Source organism: Lactuca serriola, chromosome 2, assembly GCF_051521515.1.
Source record: "Lactuca serriola cultivar US96UC23 chromosome 2, Lser_US96UC23_V15, whole genome shotgun sequence".
In the NCBI taxonomy this organism is placed as follows: Eukaryota; Viridiplantae; Streptophyta; class Magnoliopsida; order Asterales; family Asteraceae; genus Lactuca; species Lactuca serriola.
Window position 1 is genome coordinate 13,165,454 of NC_136409.1, and position 20,855 is coordinate 13,186,308.

The following is a 20,855-nucleotide window of genomic DNA, read 5'->3' on the forward strand; positions in this document are numbered from 1 at the left end:
GTGTCTTATTACAATGAAAGAACACATATGTATAAAACTTTACTTATAATGCAATGGATGATGTTGTTGCTTGTTTATTATATTACACTGTTGTGATACTGTACATGACGTCCTACACCCCTGAACGTTTCCGCCGTTCGTGGTTTTGGGGTGTGACAGATTGGTATCAGAGCATTGTTTATAGTGAATATAGTATATCAACCCATAAAAGATATACTAACTATAAATACATGGGATTAAAACACTTTGTCTAAGAGTTATACTTTTAAATAATAAAATATTTAACAAAGTATACGTGCCTGCATTCATACTAAAATCAGTGTCACAACGACAAGAACAATAGTATTACGACTGTTGGATATCACAAGTAAGCCTGGGGATATATAGTCAGTCTTAGGAATGGGATAGCCTGATCAACTATGCTGGTCCAAGGAGTGATTAGCATATGCCCAAGAATGGTTGTGATGTGGCAACAAGTCTAAAAACTTACCAACACAACCACAAAGAAATACCATATGGGTATTTGATCTCACTGTAATTATCTTAGTTAGTTAGTCTATTTTAGCTATCTCTTATATCCCTTTTCTCGCGTAGATTAAGATGGCTGGATTTCCCCACGGCGATCCGTACTTTCCGAACCAAGGCAATGCTGGTTGGCTAGAGGCAGAGCCAGAAGATGATCACCCAATCCCTTTGGATGATCACCATGCTGAGGGTTTTTCCGATAGTTCCGACTCTGAGCCAGAAGTCAACAACCTACCCCCAGCTGCTCAAAACCCAAACCTGAACCCTCACCCTGTGTTTCAAGGACCCACACCTCTGTGGGCCACTTATTTGATAACATGGAGTCGTGAACAGGGTCAACCCATTCCCTACAATGGAGACCGAAGTTTCTACAACCTCACAGAAGGAGATTCTGCCGATAGAGTCCTACCAATCATGGTGCGTAGGATGTCTAGGAATTCGATAATAGCTCAGGCGGCTATCAATCAAGTCTTGGAAGTTGACGCCAACTCTGGTGTTAACACTGTCCATATTCGCCAACTAGAGTCTGCTCATGAAAGGACTCTGGTCCGTAATGCAGATCTGCAAAGGGAACTTGCTGAAACCCGAGCTGAAGTTAGAGAACTTCGAGCTCAACAAGCAAGGTCGGACAGGCGTATAAGGGACATCGAACGTCTACTGTCGGGATCAAGGACTCATGCTAGTAGTTCTCGTCGCCGATAGAATATCGTTATCTCATCTTTTGGATATAACCTAGTTTAGGTAAAACTTTGGTCTAATTTCCTGTCTATATAAATCTTAGACCTGTTAGGTCTTTATCTGATCTTAAGTCTGTCAAAATTTTCCATCTTGGTTGATGTAAGGCCTACGTCTAGGCCATTTTTCCCGAACTTGTTACATCTGTAGTTCCAGTATTATTGACAGATATCTAATATTATGGAAATTATTATCCAACTGTTCTCTTCTTCATTTAGTCATGCTATTCTTTCTGTTGTTGGACTATGGTGATTTAGTCCATGAGACACATTCATTTATCATTTATTCTTATCCATGTCGTCATCTTTTAAACATATAGTTAAAGATGCCGCCACGCAGGAATCCTAGGAGGAATCCAAACAACGAAGCACCTATACCACCACCTCCACCACCACCTGTACCTCTTCAAAATCCAAATCCTTTTGATGTCACTATGTTCCAGGCAGCTTTCACAGCAGTAGTTGCAGCTGCTGTGTCAGCAATCAACGCTCCTGCCCCTAGTGGATCAGGAACAGGTGCACCACCCTCAAACCACGGCGAAAGCCATGGACACCCTCGGGAATGCACCTACAAGGATTTTACTAACGCCAAACCCCGCAGCTTTAATGGGACTGGGGGTGTTATGGTGTTGAGGCAATGGATTGAAAAGATGGAATCCGTCTTTGAAATCTGTGTCTGTCAGGAGGGCAGCAAGGTCAAGTTCGCAGCTTGTACCTTCTCTGACCGAGCACTAATATGGTGGAACAGCCATGTTAACTATCTAACTCTGACGGTTGCGTATTCCATTGGCTGGGAAAAGTTGAAAGAAATGTTGATGAAGGAATACTGTCCTCGAGGTGAAATACAAAAACTCGAGCAGGAATTCTGGGGTCTTCAAATGGTTGGATCCGACATCACTACCTACACAAATAGGTTTTGTGATTTGGCAAACTTATGCCCCGACATGGTTGCTCTCCAGAGCAAAAAGATCGAGAGGTATATCTGGGGACTGTCACCCCAGATCCAGTCAAGTGTAATCGCTTCCAGGCCTATTACCTTCGATAGCGCCAAGGAACTAGCACAATCCCTCATCGATCATAGGAAACCCAAATCACGTCAACCCCTACACCTGTACCACAAAAGTCCAACCCCGACTACCACAAGAAAGGGTGGAATAAGAGGAAAGGAGGGGCTCCGCAAGGTTCCTCCAAGAAACAACAATATGTGGCAATCAATGTTGCCACAGTTACTCCTGTTGCCCCTGCCAACCTCTTACCAGCAAGCGCATATGCTGGAACTCTTCCAAAGTGCAATAAGTGCAGCTACCACCACCACGGACCTTGCAAGGAGATGCAGTGCTCTAACTGCAACAAGAAGGGACACACCGTCCGCTTCTGCAAAACTCCAACAGCTCAAGCTGCTCAGGTTCCTAACGCCGGCATGGGCCAAGCTTGCTACGGAAGTGGCGAAGTGGGCCATTACAAGAGGAACTGCCCTAAAGCAGGGATGGCTGGAGGAGTGGGAAGAGTTGTGGCTCTAGGCCACGAGGAAGCAGTAGCTGATCCAACGATAGTTACTGGTACGTTCCTCCTTGATAACTCTTATGCTTGCATACTTTTCGATAGTGGAGCCGAGAAAAGTTTTGTAAGTCACAAATTTTCACACCTGCTTAAGCAAAAACCATGTGCATTAGATAGTTCATTCACGGTAGAAATGGCTAACGGGAAAACAGAGAGTACAAACTGCATATACATAGGTTGTACTTTAACTTTAGATAGCCATACCTTCAAGATAGATCTTATGCCAGTTACCATTAAATGTTTCGACGTTATCATCGGTATGGATTGGTTGAGTCTTCTGCGTGCCGACATTATGTGCTTCGAAAAAGCAGTTCGTCTTAACCTTGCTAACAACGAAACCTTAACTATCTACGGCGACAAACCTAGTACTAGCCTTCGCATCATTTCGTGCATTTGAGCACAAAAGTGTTTGCGAAGGAGTACCGTGCATTTCTCGCACACGTCGTCGATACCAGCCAAGAACAGAAAGACATCCAGAAAATCCCAGAAGTACGCGACTTTCCCGACATATTCCCAGAAGAACTTCCCGGTTTACCACCACAACGCCAAGTCGAGTTCAGAATCGACTTAGTGCCAGGGGCTACCCCCGTAGCCAAATATCCTTACCGTCTTGCACCGGCTGAAATGCAGGAACTTTCCAGTCAACTTAACGAACTTCTCAAGAAGGGATTCATACGACCAAGTTTCTCACCATGGGGAGCACCGGTCTTGTTCGTCAGGAAGAAAGATGGATCGTTTCGCATGTGCATAGACTATAGAGAACTCAACAAACTTACCATTAAAAATCGTTATCCCTTGCCCCGCATTGACGATTTATTTGATCAACATCAAGGAGCCAACTACTTCTCGAAGATAGATATGCGATCCGGATACCACCAACTACGAGTGTTAGAGGAAGATGTTCCCAAGACAGCCTTCCGAACTCGTTACGGGCACTACGAGTTTGTAGTGATGCCATTCGGATTAACAAACGTGCCCACAGTATTCATGGATCTGATGAATAGGGTGTGTCGTCCTTACTTAGATCAGTTCGTCATAGTCTTCATTGATGACATACTCATCTACTCTCGAAGTAAGGAGGAGCATGGTCAACATCTCCGTAAAATCTTAGAAACATTGCGAACGGAGAAGCTCTACGCAAAGTTCTCGAAGTGCGAGTTTTGGATTCGACGAGTCGAATTTTTGGGCCATGTGGTTAGCGAAGAAGGTATACACATGGACCCTTCCAAAGTTAAGGCCATCGAGAACTGGTCAGCACCAAAGACACCTACTGAAATTCGTCAATTTCTAGGTCTAGCTGGTTACTATCGCAAATTCATTCAGAACTTCTCCAGCATAGCGAAACCTCTTACAACCCTAACCCAGAAAGGCGTGGCCTTCGACTGGGAGGAGAAACAGGAAAGAGCGTTCCAAACACTCAAACGAGCCTTGTGCACCGCCCCGATACTATCCCTTCCCGAAGGAATAGAAGTCTTCATTGTCTATTGCGATGCATCCAATCAAGGACTCGGATGTGTTCTGATGCAGCGAGGTAAGGTTATAGCCTATGCCTCGAGACAGCTGAAGACACATGAGGTTAACTACACAACCCACGATCTCGAGCTAGGAGCAGTTGTATTTGCTCTGAAGATCTGGCGACATTACCTATACGGTACCAAAAGCACGATCTTTACAGACCATAAGAGTCTACAGCATATCTTCGACCAGAAAGAGCTCAACATGAGACAACGACGGTGGGTCGAGCTACTTAGTGATTACGAATGCGAAATTTGTTATCATCCGGGTAAAGCCAATGTAGTAGCCGACGCCCTAAGTCGGAAGGAATATACTGGTCGTAGAGTCAAATCTTTGACTCTAACCATCCACTCGCACTTGTCCACACAAATAAAGAAGGCTCAGCTCGACGCTTTGAAACCTGAAAATGTGGCGGGTGAATCCCTTAGAGGGATGGATAAGAACTTGGAAGCCAAGGGTGGCGGAGGCTTATACCTCATGGATCGGATCTGGACACCGAAACACGGTGGCTTCAGAGACTTGGTCATGACGGAAGCTCACAACACTCGTTATTCCGTCCACCCGGGTTCAGATAAGATGTATCTGGATCTTAAAAAGCTATACTGGTGGCCTAACATGAAAGCAGATATTGCTACCTTCGTGAGTAAATGCCTTACTTGCGCAAAGGTCAAGGTCGAATACCAGAAACCCTCCGGTCTTCTACAACAACCGGAGATACCAGAATGGAAGTGGGAGCGGATCACTATGGACTTCATAACCAAGTTGCCCAAGACGACGGGTGGGCTTGATTCCATATGGGTCATCGTCGATAGACTGACCAAGTCTGCACACTTCCTACCGATCAAGGAAACAGACAAGATGGAGAAACTTACCAGAACTTACATTAGGGAGATTGTAAGACTGCACGGTGTTCCTTTATCTATCATTTCAGACCGAGATAGTAGATTCACTTCGAGGTTCTGGCAGTCATTACAAAATTCCCTAGGAACTAGGCTGGACATGAGTACAGCCTACCATCCACAGACCGACGGGCAAAGTGAGAGAACTATCCAAACCTTAGAAGATATGTTGCGCGCCTGTGTGATAGACTTTGGAAAAGCTTGGGATACTCACTTACCCCTTGTTGAATTTTCCTACAACAATAGTTATCACACGAGCATCAAGGCAGCTCCATTCGAGGCCCTCTATGGCCGAAAGTGCAGATCCCCTCTGTGCTGGGCTGAAGTGGGTGATACCCAGTTAGCTAAGGGACGCGTTCCCGAAAGCACTCTCACGGGTCCGGAGATCATTCGGGAAACGACAGAGAAGATCGTTCAAATTCGTAAACGACTAAAAGCCTCTAGAGACCGACAGAAAAGCTACGCCGACAAGTGTAGGAAACCATTGGAGTTCCAGGTGGGCGACCGAGTCCTACTGAAAGTCTTACCTGGAAGGGCTTGATACGCTTTGGAAAGCGTGGGAAGCTCAATCCAAGATACATAGGGCCTTTCGAGATTCTCGCGAGAATCGGCCCTGTGGCTTACAAGCTCAATCTACCGAAAGAACTCAGTAACGTACATCCTACCTTCCACGTGTCAAACTTGAAAAAGTGCCTATCTGACGAGACTCTTGTCATTCCACTCGACGAGATCGAGATCAACGAGAGCCTCAACTTCGTGGAAGAACCAGTTGAAATCATGGACCGAGAGGTCAAGCAAACAAAGCAAAGCGTATCCCGATAGTGAAGGTGCGCTGGAAGGCAAAGCGTGGACCAGAATTCACTTGGGAACGTGAGGATCAGATCAAACTGAAATACCCTCACCTATTTGCTTAGTTATTTGTAATTTCTTAATTGCTTACATTCTAATTTCGGGACGAAATTCCTTCTAACAGGGGGATGATGTGACAACCCGAAATTTCCTTTTGTACGAACAATATCTATTCAATAGAAGTCAGTCCAATTTCAGTGATTTTCAGACTATTCCGAACAAGTTAGTGTACCTTAGGGTTTACACTTTAGGAGATATCAGGAGAGTGGATGCTCCTGAGTTTGTGAAATTTGGACATTTTAAGTTTCATAATGTTACAGTCTAAGTTCAAGAATAACAATATTTTCTGTCAAAATATTTCAGGACTATAAATAGTTTTCTGAATTTATTTAATTCATTATTCACAATTCCAACTAGAGAAAAGCCATTTTCTCTCTGACAGATCTTCGGGTTTTTATCCCAGATTGTGAGTAACTCTTTCTAGTAGTGCTAGACTACATATTTGATGTTTATAACATGATTTAGTGGGCTAAATCATGAGATCTAGGAGTTTACTCCCCAAGGTGTTCTTGGGCGGTAAACTCCCGAAACAAGGCCAAAACCGACATTGATGCTAGAATAAGGCCTTAGGACATTAGGTAAACACATGAGGGACATGAAATCCCACACAAAACCACCTAAGATTGGGAGTTTACGGCCCATAACTGTAACACCGTGATTTTCAAAGCAAACTTTTCATTTAAATAATCAATTTAATATTAAAACACTTGTTTAAAATCTTATTCATATTCAAATTACAAAACATAGTTCCATTTTCATTTGAATAGACAACCAGGATCCTCCAAAATACAACTCTTTCCTCGGTGTGTACAATCGAGCCGATGCCATTCCGCGTTACTGAAAGAACCTGAAACAACATAACATAAATACTGTAAGCACGAAGCTTAGTGAGTTCCCCAATATACACCTTACACAAATACGCCTTTCCAGGCCCTGACCTTCCGGTCCACTGCACAATGCCTTCCGGCCCATGAGATAATCGCCTTCCGGCCCATAAGATATTTGCCTTCCGGCCCATAAGGTAATCGCCTTCCGGCCCATACACATATATAACACATAATACATTTACTCTAACACTCAAGCACATACATCACATATCATACCTGACCTTTCTGTCACATAACACTTTGCCTTCCGGCCCACATATCATACATAGCACATATAACAATTAACTTACCACATATAGCATACATATCACATAACATATCCGACCTTCCGGTCACACAGTCAAACCCTTCCGGGTACAGTATAGTGAGAAAACTCACCTCGCGGACACTGGAAGATTGCAACTCCTGAAATCTCTTGCACTTGATCCTCCGAGCTACAAGCTCCCTGCCTCATCATATATCTCTTTTTAATACTTCTATCTTCCACGTTAACTGACCCTAAAACGTTACACACAGGTCAACTCTGGTCAACGGCCATCTCGACTGGACTCGGCGAGTACCCTGGCGACTCGGCGAGTCTAGTCGTCCTCACCAATTCCTGAATGATCCCTTTCTACTCGTCGAGTATCCCTCTTGACTCGACGAGGTCCTCGTGGAAGAATCGTGGGGCCACCCCGACTCTACTCGCCGAGCCTGAAGAACAAACTCGGCGAGTCCCAGTGAATCTTCAAGCTACTCGCCGAGTCTGATCATCCGACTCGGCGAGTCTACGCCATGCAGTCGATCGAACTGCTTCCTGAGATACATATATTCTCGAATATACAAACATGGGACCTTCTGGACCTCTAAGGGTCCTAATACAAGGTTATAAACGTTGAATAACAACACAACAATCCATCTAGACTCCAAATGGGTTCCATAAACCCTAAATCTATATACACATCAATCACAGGAGAATGTAATCCGAATTATTACCTGAATGATGTACCTTCCATGTCCCCAAACTTCAGAACTCGAACTCCCTGCAGTTCCTTTAGCTAAAACCCCTCTCCTCCTTGCACAACAATTCCTTCAAGGTCACCAATGGCCTTCAAGCTTGCTCTAGCCGCCACAGTCGCCTAGGGTTCTTCCCAATCGATCAAACGTCGTGAAATGACGGCATAATAACCCTTATATACAACCCAATACTGAACGGTTAGGGTTTCCGCTGAACAGCGTCGACTCGCCGAGTCTATATCTGGACTCGTCGAGTCCAGTCGCGAACCCGCGACCAAGTCTGAGACCCTACTCGGCGAGTCTGGCTCCAACTCGCCGAGTCTCCCCTTTAAAACACCCCCAAAATGCAACTTAGCAATACTTGAGATTTTGGGCTGTTACAATAACTCTCTTAGGCCGTAAACTCCATTTCAAAGGGCTAAATGGTGGTTTTTAGACTAAAGGACTTTAAGGCTTGCATCTAGATTATTTCCCCAAGTAGCTTAAGGTCTTAAGCACTTCAAATGACACAAAAGAAAGTGAGTTTACGGCCCAGAACTCTCGTAGGCCGTAAACTCCATGTAAATGGTCACAAAGGGTGTTTTCATGACACCTAAGGCCCTAGCCCTTTACAAGAAATTGTACCCACTAAATGGAAGGACCAAACCACACCAAAATCACTTAAACAAGTGAGTTTACGGCCAAGACATGGTTCTTGGGCTGTAAACTCCTAAAAAGGGCACTAAGTGGTGCCTAATGCCTTCATATGCTATGATTAAAAGTCTAGAACACATCCCACTAGTACAAGAGACTTGAAAACAACCAAGGAACCACCCCAAGGGAGTTTACGGCCGTAAACTCCAAGGGGAAATGTCCTTTAGGCCAAAAACTCCTATTTAGAGTACTTCTAGGCCTTAAACCCTTCCAAGAACATAGCCACTGGATTAGAATAATTCTAGAAAGCATATTGGACTTCAAAACATACCAAACACACATGTTTGGGAGTTTACGGCCGTAAACTCAAGAGTTTACAACCATAAACTCCATGTGTGATGGTTTAGGGAGAGTAAACTCTCATATGGGGTCCTTTGGAAACCCTAAACTCAAGTACCCTGTCCCACAATAGCTTAGATGAAGTCCTTACGGCTTAAAACACATACATAAAGTGTTATCTATATCTAAGATGTCTTAAACATTATCAATTAGTCTTTGGTGGCTAATTGAGTGCATATATGTGTGATTATATGTTCATTAGGATTGTAGTGTGTGCACAAGTCCTCGCTTGACACCTAGCAATCCGATACCGTTCAGTTCATTCCAATCACCAACGACAGGTGAGTTCATACCCCGTAATCAATGTTTTAAAGGATTTTAAATGCTTTAATGGGGGGGAATACAAGTAGAAATAAACATGTTATTAAATCAGTTTGATGTATTTTATAACTATGTTTTCACTCAGTATATTTCATATATTTCAAAAGAAGTCACGTGGAATGGTTTTCTATCTTAAAATACTTAGACAACAGAAGTATTAGTTTTGAATTGTATAATAACTTCAAGTCACCTTATATTATTGTTCAAAGCTCCTAGATACCTTGCATAAACATACTTGAACAACAACATACTTTCCAGTTAGCTATCATAGGGATAGTCAGAAGATATCAAACAAGAGTCAGTTCATTCATGAGTCTATACTAGCACATTGCCTGATACATGAGTACTTATAGATGTTTACCTGACACATGAGTACCTTTACATATACTTGCATGATACATGAACATGATTATATGAACGCATTACATGAGTACTTTTCCATAGATACACTTATCTGTATACATTAACAGGATTACTTGTATCTCGCATTACGAGGATGATTTATCAGTACTTTCTGTGTAAATCTTCCTACATAATCCACAGTACCTCGGAATATTTAAGTAAGGACCCTATCCCATAGTACCTCGGGATACCTAGATGGGCCTATATCCCACAGTACCTCGGGATATACGTACGGGACTAACCATTCCGGAACCCATCTGTTAGCAACAGTGGGTAATGAACGTCTACGGATGCCTACGGTTAATACTTATGCTAGGAGTACCTTTAAAGGGACTAACCATTCCTTCCACCTGCTGCTGCTACAGAGGAAGAATTGGACTATCTTCGGATGTCCATTAGGTTACATGTAATATGTTAGCCCCAGTACCTCCGGACAACATTTACATTCGTTTTGTTAGCACCAGTACCTCAGGCTAACACTTATCTGATTATATTTTTCCTTTTTACTTTATTTTGTGATATCTTTCACATAAACGATGAGTTAGACCAAGCACTTTTAGTACTAGTCTACACAAAGGAAAAACACTCCATACATACAAAACATTTGGATCTTGGTAGAAGACTGCACTTCATACATATAAAACATTCGAGTCTTGGTAGAAGACTACACTTCATTTATACAAAACATTCGAGTCTTGGTAGAAGACTACATTTCATACTTATAGAAAATAAGGGTTTTTTTCTAGGGATTTCGTACTTACCTTAACATTTTCACTTAAAATTTTTCATGGCATTCATAGCAGGTTTTCACAAACAAAGTAATGACACTTATATACTTATGAACTCACCAGCTTTAAAGCTGATACTCGCTTTCAAAATAACTTGTATTCTCAGGTCGCCAGTAGACAGGTACGGAGGCCAGTTTTTGAGAAGACGGAGCAGTCAAGTCTCGTCTTTTATTTTGATTGTATATTCTTGGTGTCTTATTACAATGAAAGAACACATATGTATAAAACTTTACTTATAATGCAATGGATGATGTTGTTGCTTGTTTATTATATTACACTGTTGTGATACTGTACATGACGTCCTACACCCCTGAACGTTTCCGCCGTTCGTGGTTTTGGGGTGTGACATTAAACTAAAGGAAGGGCAAAATCATGCGATGAATCTTTTGTCCTATTTCACAATCCAAATGAAGCTGAGTAATATTAGTGTAAAGATGTTTAGCAATCAGACAAAAAACATTTCGCTGTTTCAAAAGCTTTAAATTGTCTCTTTGTAAATAAATGTTTTCATCTTTTGTTTTGATTAACTCTGACTCCTTCAGTTCTATCCACATGCGCCGTTCCTCACTCTTCGAAGACACCCTGCTTAATTGGTCAGTTAGGTTAGAATTGGTGACTCGAGTTTGAGTTAAACTACTATCTAGATGAGAGATTCTTGAATTAACACTTTTTAATTCTTTTTCATATGAGCATTCTGGAACTTTAAATGAGACAAAAACTGATTGTACCTTCTTGATCAGTTCATCAAGCTCGTTGAACTGCACGCTGAGCGGTTTAGCTGTAAAGCACAAGTTCTGTTGCTCCTTCGTGTCATCGTTCCCACCATCAGTGTTGTATCCCCTCATCTGAGATACATCGGGCACCATCAAGCATCTTCCTCCACTGCTCTCTTCTTTCGCCACATAAGCCTTTCCATGAGAAGGCTTCCTCACTTCATCATCTTCAGAGTCGGGTGACCAGACCTCCACGCCTCCAAACTCATCATCAGCTACCGAACCCTGCACAATTAACGCATTCATAGAAGGGTTAGCAGTAGATTTCTTCTTCTTGATTTCATCTAGCTTTTTTTGCAACAAAGCTTCTTCATCCTTTTCCTCATCCTTCTCTGCCATCTTTTTGAGGACACAATCCTTTGCATAGTGGTTCTTTCCTCCACAATAGTAGCAGCTTACTCCGGAATCTCCTCCAGCCTTCAGTTCCTTATTTGATTCTTCAGCCTTCGGTTCTTCTTTGACTTTTTCTGAGCTATAACTCCCCTGCCAGTTTCGGTTCTTGTTAGTGGGGAATCTCTTCTTGATGAACCTCTTGGGGTTCGATACCATCATAGCAAAGTCCTCAGAAGTGAGGTCATAGTCCTCCAAGTTGAGGTCTTCTTTATCCATCACAGCTTTACTTTTGGACAGGAGGGCCAATGAACCTAGGCTAGAAACCACACTTTTCTCCTGTAGCACGATCTTTTCTTGAGATTTTAGGATGCCCACCAGTTTCGCCAAAGAATAGGATTTAAATTGCTCGTGGGCTTTAACTGTGGACACAACTGCTCTCCACTCTGATCTGAGACCGTTCAAAAATGTAACCTTCTACTCAATAAGCTTCCTTTCGATGTCGTGTTTGATCATCTTGCTAAGAAGATGATTGAAGCGATCGAACGTTTGAGTCACAGTTTCTTCGGCTCCTTGCTTGAATTCACCAAACTCGGACAAGAGTAAGGTTTGAATGGAGTGTTCAAGATCTTCATCTGTAGAGTACAATTCTCGTAACCTGTCCCATATTTCTTTTGCCGTCGTGCATGAACTCACCAGCCTGAAAGTATCGGACTGAAGGGCGAATCTGATCAACCTTAACGCTTTGATATTGCACTGAAATTTATCTTTTTCGTCTTGCGCAATATCTTTAACATCTTTCAGAAGATCATTATACTCCTTTTGAGTTTTAATAATCCTTGAAGTTGCTGAATGAGAAAAGGGTCTAGAAACGATTGCTTCCCAGATGAGGTATCCATTATCCTCAGATCCTATAACATAATCTTCAAAGTGATGCGCCCAGACTTCATAATCATGGGTGTACAGGATGGGAATCTTCGTTGTTGATCCAATGTTGTTCGAAATATTAATAGGATTGGATTGCGACTGTTCCATAATTGATCGAATAACCTATTCAAAGATCAGACTTGTAATATATCAAATTAGGGCAAAAACAATAAATATCAAGATACGTCAATTATGAGATGATGGCTCAATAAATATCAATAAATGCGGAATAACCCTAATCGAAACCTTTTTCACAAAAAAGAAGTGTATTGATTACACAGAAAAGAAGTGTATCGATTACACAGCCTCCCGCATGGTAAGTTGCAGCCGTTGGAGGTTCCCGAGCGGAAGTGGGAACAAATTACCATGGATTTTATCACCAAATTGCCAAGCACTGCTAGGGGAGTCGATGCAATTTGGGTGATTGTGGACAGGTTGAGAAAGAGCGCCTACTTCCTTTCTATCAATGAGGGCTCTTCCGCAGAGAAGTTGGCAGAGATATACGTGAGGGAAGTGGTATCGCGACATGGAGTGCCAATCTCAATTGTCTCAGACCGAGATGTGTATTTCACTTCCAGATTCTGGAAGAAATTTCATGAGGAATTGGGTACTAGGCTGCATTTTAGTACCGCATACCACCCCCTGACTGATGGACAGAGCGAGCAGACGATTCAGACGCTCGAGGATATGCTCTGGGCATGTGTGTTGGATTTCGGCAGGAGTTGGGACACGTATTTGCCCTTGGCAGAGTTTTCCTACAACAACATCCATCATTCGAGCATTGGTATGCCACCCTTTGAGGTGTTGTATGGGAGAAGGTGTCGGACCCCCATTTGCTGGGGAGAAGTCGGGCAGCGTGTGATAGGTAGTACATAGATCGTGCTTCAGACGACTGAGCAGATACAACAGGTCAGACAGAGGTTATTGACCGCTCAGAGTCGTCAGAATAGTTATGCGGACAGGCACCGGTCCGAGCTCGAGTTCCAGGTTGGCAAATTTGTACTCCTGAAGGTCTCTCCTTGGAAATGAGTGATCCGATTCAGGAAGAGGGGCAAGTTGGGGCCTCGATATATCGGTCCTTTTAGGGTGATCACGAGGGTAGGCAGGGTAACCTACCGGTTGGAGCTACCTGCAGAGCTGGGTCAGATTCATGACACTTTCCACGTGTCGCAGTTGCGAAAGTCTATAGCCGATGTGTCAGCAGTAGTGTCGTTAGACGATATTCAGGTGGATGTGGGCCTGAACTACGTTGAGAGACCGGTGGCAATTCGGGATCGAAAGATCAAGGTTCTTGAGACTCGGCGAGTAGGGTTAGGGTTTCACATAAATTACTTAGTGAGTAGAATTGCCGAGTTGGGGGACGACTCAGTGAGTCAAAAGGGGTTAGAGGACTAGAGTTCAAGGCGGTACTCACCGAGTTGTTCTTGAGACTCGGCGAGTTGAGTCAGGGTGGCCCCGTGATTCATGCCTGGTATGACTCGTCGAGCATAGGGAGGGACTCGGCGTGCCAAGCAAGACAAAGAGTTAGTGGACATGTGTGAACTCGCCAAGTCACCAGAGTGCACTCGGTGAGTAGGGTCAAAGTGTGACCGTTGACTTTTGTTGACTTTTAGGGTTTGGTCAACAATGGAGTCCTTGTGTCAAGAGGGGGGTAAAATAGTCTTTTACCATTCTGAGGGTGCCAATGGAAGGTTGAGTCTAGTCTCGAGAGTTATATTTAAGAGAGTATTTACTTTATGTGAATAGCAGAGGCTAGGCAATATTTCTACCGAGTGAGAGATTTACCGAGAAGCTTGAGGTGAGTCTTCTCACTATACTTTACCTAGAGTGGCAACAGGGTTATGTGTAAGTTGTGACATCCCCAAAATCACGGCCAGAAAAGACCGGTTTTGTTTATACTTTATTTCAAAAATCAGAGTAATCTTTTAATAAAAGAGTTGCGGAATTTGTCCCAAAACAATATTATGATAAAGATTTATCAATAGCTTTTCCTTAGAAATGTATTTCATTAAAAGACTCGAGATGTCATGTTCGATACAGTACATAAGTATAAACAATACAGTATAAGCCTTACTACATTATTTCATATCTACAAGCCTATATCCACAATCCCTCGTCCAAAACATCACATCTATGCTCATGCGCCACTACCTGTAATACAAGAAACTGAGTGTGTCAGGCTTGGGAGCCTGGTGAGCACATAGGGTTTTCAACCCACAATAAATAATTTTATTAACTTTATCAAATCAAACAAACTCGATTACCCGTTCCCGTTATCCTCACTTTACGTCCCTAAAACATCTAACACAAGGGACCTAGTCTAAGGACTATCATCGGGATGGACACTACTGCTAAGGGGATCCCTCAGCAATAAATGTCCTTAAGGCAACCAAGTGGGGGATGGAGTACATTTGGTGAGCACACAGTCAAATAAACACACAGTTCGAATAAACACCTACAGGTAGCGAGCCTACTAGTGTTCCACTGGACTGTCTAGAATAGTCCGTGGTCGTCATCAATACTCCGCTAGATGACTAGATCATCAATAACATCTATAATGAGGCCTCTCATTATTTCATTTTATCACACAGCAACTAATACATCTACCCATGTTTTACCCCAACATTTTCGTAGATATAAAATAAATCTACAGTTTAAATCATTGAAAACATGTATAAAAATGTTCATCCAGCATAGATAGCAAGTATTCAGGTAATATGCAAACTGAAGAGTTAAGAAACTCTTTGATCCTTTAGATCTTTGAACAGGTTAAACACAAAAACTTTAAACAGTAATATCAAGCACAAGAATGAATCAAAATATGTCGAATGATTCAATAGATTCAAGCCTCAGCAGAACTCGACAAAGAACTTCTGCTGTAGAGGCTGTTAGGGTTACAAGTAATAAAGATAATATCTTTCAAAGAATTGACTTCCAAATCTTACGTACTAAGATGCATGCAAGCATCTATAAATACTAAACCCTAGAAATAACTCACGGATTGTGACAACCGTCAAAATTCGAGTTAGTTCTAGATTTGAATAAACTTTGTTACACATATAGGCACTACACATATTAGACTTAGTAACTAGCAGCTAAGTTATAACCTAGTAGAATCTTGGAAATAGATAGAGACAATGGATAATGTGCTTGGATTTCACATTGGTATGTGAATTCTACAACTACTTAATTGTAATGAGTATCCATATTCGGGTTACTCTTTGACTCAAACAACATTTCATGAATCATATACACACATCATGCACTTGACCTAGAAGTAGAAGTTAGTTCAAAGTCTCATAGAAACTTAAGTCAAAGTTGAAGACTAGGACTAGTATACTTGATTCCTTAATTTCGCTTGAATCTTGGAATCACCACATAGAATGCCAATAGACCGATAAAAATAAATTACAAACATTATTTATAACTATAAAAGAGTTATAATACCATAAGATAATTTGAAGTCTCAAATATTCAATTTATTTTGATATTCAAAGTTTATTAAACTCCAAAGCCCTAAAACCTAAATTTTATAAAATTTGACATCAAGAATTCTATAAAAATAGTTATGAAACTTATAATATTATCTTAAAACAATTAAATTCAGGGAAATATAATCAAGAAAAATAAAAATTTAAGTCATTAACATTCATCCTTAATTTATAAGTCAAAAATCAAGGTTTCATGAATAAAAACTTGATTTTAGTGCACATTTTATATAAAATTTAGATAGTTTATAAAATAACTTAAATTTTATAAAACAAAATGAATGAGAAAGGGTTATTATACTCAAAATTTCGGACCCCTCTCTTCCCATATATCTCTCTCACACTCTCACTCTCCAACACACACACACATCTCTCTTCTTTCTCTCTCTAGAAAACTCTCTCTACCTTCTCTCTAATTTTTTTTCTCCAAACACCACAACCATAGCCTCTTAACCACGAAATTATGGAGATTCATAAGGTTTTTTCAAGCCACAAATAAATTTATGGTAAAGAACATACATCTGTTGAAGATCCACAACAATGATTTAAGCTATGCATGTGCATTTTACTTCAAAAACCGACTTCTACTTCTTCATCTTCTTCAAACTTGTTTTCTTTTTGTTAAAATGGTTTTTAGAACATCATGGATGTGTTCTAACACCATGCATGTATGATAAACAAGGTTGCATGTTCATGATCTTAGTGTAAAAATCGATTTTAAGGACTAAAACATCAAACTCAAGTTAAGAGTTTTTGAGAAACAAAATTTTGTTCATAAATGCATGTATACATTTTGATAAGTTTTAATCTTTTGATCTCTAGAAACATGACTAGAATATGAATTTATCATGATATATTTAAATTATTTCAAAATATTTACTCAAGGAAATGATGAAAACTCACTTTTCTAACCAATCATCATGCATGCAATCTGCCAGATTTCTTTACCTTACATTAAACTGTCATATCTCACTCATTTCTTAACCAAAATTCGTAATTCTTTTTCTGAAATATAATATTTTGAGTTAGCTTTCAAACCCATCTGACCTCACTGGAAAATTCAAATATTTAGATTTTTTGCAATTTTTACAAAACCGTTACTCAATCAGCACCTTTTTGTGAATACTAGTTTTGTATTGCATGTTCAAAGATCTTATTAATAACTAAAAATCAAGGAAAAATTTATTTGAGCACTTAACATCATGTATTAAGAGGTATAAAAATATCTTGATTCAAAAGCTTTTGAAACATGTTGCAAAAATTCTCAAAGTATCATCAATAATTTTTACCAAAATCACAAGAATCAAGTTTTCTCTATAATTGTTTCAGTCTTTAGGCATGTTTTTCGACATCAAAAATAAGAAAACAATTTTTCATTGTTATTAAATTGCTTGAATTTGCATTCTGGAAATTTTCAGCTCAATATATATTTTCTTTATTATTATATGAAAATAATAAGAAAATAGAGTGTTAACTCATATAAAATACTTACACTAGCAAATGAATTCTGGGAAAAATTCTTGGATGATTATTTAAGTTAATAAACATCTCCCATGAAGTTTCAATGACTTTTGTTACTTTTTAGTATGGTTTTTAATTTTCTTTTTATTTATCTCTAATAAATCATAAAACAACTTTAGGGAAAGTGAAAATATTATTTCTTATTTTTCGCAGCTTTTACCCTGTATTTAAGAGTCAGAAAAATATTTTGGGCATTTTTCACAATGTATATCTATTTTTCCATGATTTTTGTGTTTATAATGGACTAAAAACAGGAAAAATAGTTCTACTCTTCCAAAATTCATGAAAATTTACCAGAACACATTGTAGTACATTAGGATGCTACATAAATTTTTTTTATGATTTTTCTCTTCTGTATACTATTTGTCTCCTATTTTCTAAGATTGAATACATTTAAATATACAAAATCGGATTTTAGTATATAAAAACCACACTTGGTATTTTTCCAGCATTATTTACTCAGTAAATGAAGTGTAAAAAGTTTTTGGTAATTTACTTTAACTATTTAATAATTATTCTCCAATTAGTGATTATTTAAGAGGATAAAACAAAGAAAAATAGAAAGACTAATTGAAAAATAACTTTTATATTTTTCACAGCTTCTACATGTATAATAAAAGTGTTACGAAAACATTCGGTAATTTTGGAAACTGTTTCTTATTTATTTCAATTTTTATTAGAATAAATGCTCAAAAATCATACAATTTGGTTAAACAGTTTATAAATTCATTTTAATATTTTTCCCAGCTTAATTATGTGTAATTACATTACTATAAAAAGTTTGGGGTATTTTACAAACTGATTTATATTTTTCATGAATCTGTATCTATTTAGAGAATTAAATATAATAAAAATGGTTATGCATATCTATAATCCATGAAAATTTATCTGGAAGTCTCTTAATGTAGTTAGAAGCAAAATCTGAAGTTTGGTAAATTTTATTAATTGTGTAGTATTTTTCATTATTTTATGGTTATTCATGAAACTAAAACCGTGAAAAATAGTCCGACAAATCAAAAATTCAAGAAAATTAATCTTGAGGTCTTTGACTTCAATTAAAACTAAAATCCAAACTTTGGGAAGTTTTAGAGCTAAATTAATTTATTGTTTGAATATTTAATCATTGGAACATCTTTTAAAATGATAAATATTAGCATTTCAATAATGGGAAATTTCCACTTAAATTGCTATATAACAAATGATTCATTGAAATTAAATTTTCACAGAAAAATGTTTGTAACTTTTCAATATTAAATTTTGACACATTATTGGCATAATTCTATTGTAGTAGGAAGTATACTAGTGTTAGATTTCGATCAGAGACTCACTAGCGAATATCATTATTGTAGGAAAATGATAGTGGTACGAGTGGAGCGTAGGTCAAGGCACCATTTGCATCACCTCAATGCATTGTGAGTATTCACGCACTCCCCTATTTTCAGTTTTTATGTTCTAGGGTGGAAAAGCATGTCCAGAAAAACTAGTATTTGCATGTTGTATTTAAATTGATTTGTATCAAACACGATTGCTATTGTATTGCTATGTCTCTCTATGTATGTCTATGCAACACGGAACAAGAGAAATTATCGTACTAAGGCCTTTCCCTTATCTCTAATCATTAACTCTTTGAGCCAATGGTCATTATGGATACCGCTATTAGGAATTGACAACTCCTCACTCGTCCTATTGCTGGAATGCATGATACCATATTCATCTATGGAACGATAAGCATAGATCTCGATAGGGCTTCAGTCATAGGTTTGGTTGAGACTCATTGTTTTCTCATACACATACAAACTCGTTTCTCGTTATAGCAATAAACTTGTTATCAATAATAGCAATCAACTTTGTTTCTCATTAAAGCAATGTACTTGTATTTATGAAAAGCCTTATTCTAAATCTTGATTTTATAAACTTGTGAACTCACCAACTATTTTTATAGTTGACGCTTGTTTTACATGCTTTTTCAGGAATCATCGAGTAAGTGGCACTTAGGGACACTTCACTTTTAGGAGCATTCGCATGTGTTGTATTTCAATTTACATTGTAATTTCTTTTAAAAGTTGTTCAAACCCATTGTAAATTTATAATGATTTTTAATACTATGGTTGGTGTTGTCTTTAAACTTTTGCTATGAAACCCTTTGTACTGCCACGCCTCGTGTTTCCACTTTAGCGGGGTGTGACATGGATGGACAGGCCCAATCCGGAGACAAAATGGACTAAAGAGCGAGCCCAAGACGCAACACCCATCGGACCCTACAATCTTCCCCTTTGTATCAATTGGAGTGAGATTTCTACTTCGGCTTACTGGGTCCAGCTGCAGGAACTTTCTTTGTGGTTTCAAAAAGACGTGGAATGAGAGCAAGGATCGTCTGTCTGAGGCGAATGTACCACTGGATCATGTCGTCAAAATATTTCTTGTCATCTGCTGAATTCTGCTTGCATCGATGAATGATCCACATAACATGTTCCAAGCACGCGGTGGTGTATAGGTGCTTATCTGCCAAGTCGAACAGCCGTTTTTGGCCTTCATTCCTTGTGAACAAGACAGAGTTCCTCTTCGGGTCTATTCTTCCCATCTTCATCATATTTAAATCACTTGCAGAACCAACAGGAGAGATAGTACGCTTTTTCTTGAAGATACTTGCAATCTCCTGATCAATCTTGGCAACCTCCATGATGTAGCATACAAGCATCCTTTTGAAATGATCGATGATTTTCCCATACTCAGCTTCGTTGGTGAGGAGGATGTTATGCAAAATAATCCAATCATGTGGATTCAGGTTGGGACGATCAGCCAGCAATATACCATGTTCAGTTTTAGCAGAATCCCTCAGCACTTTGAACCGAACGTTCGTGAAGTTCCCCTCACGAAACGGTTTGAGGACCCGAACATTGATGATCTTCTGAGCACTCCAAGTCTGATACTGAGGTTGAGCAGACCTCATATAAAATTCGACAAGCTCCCTATCAACCTTTGGGTGAGGATGAGGGACATCAGCAATATTATCAAAAGCATGGAAGATGAAGGCCTTTCGGGTCAGTGGCATATCGAACTGAGAGTCGACAGAGTTGATCCAATCCAAAGAAATCACTGGTTCGAGCCACAAGATGCTGGGAGTTTCAATTGCTTCTTTTATAAGCTTCTCAAGAGTCCATGGAGGAAAAAGAGTTTTTCTACTCTCAAGAAGACCATGAGCCTCCTTCATTTTTCGTTGATTCGCCTCGGCCTCTCTGGCAACGCGA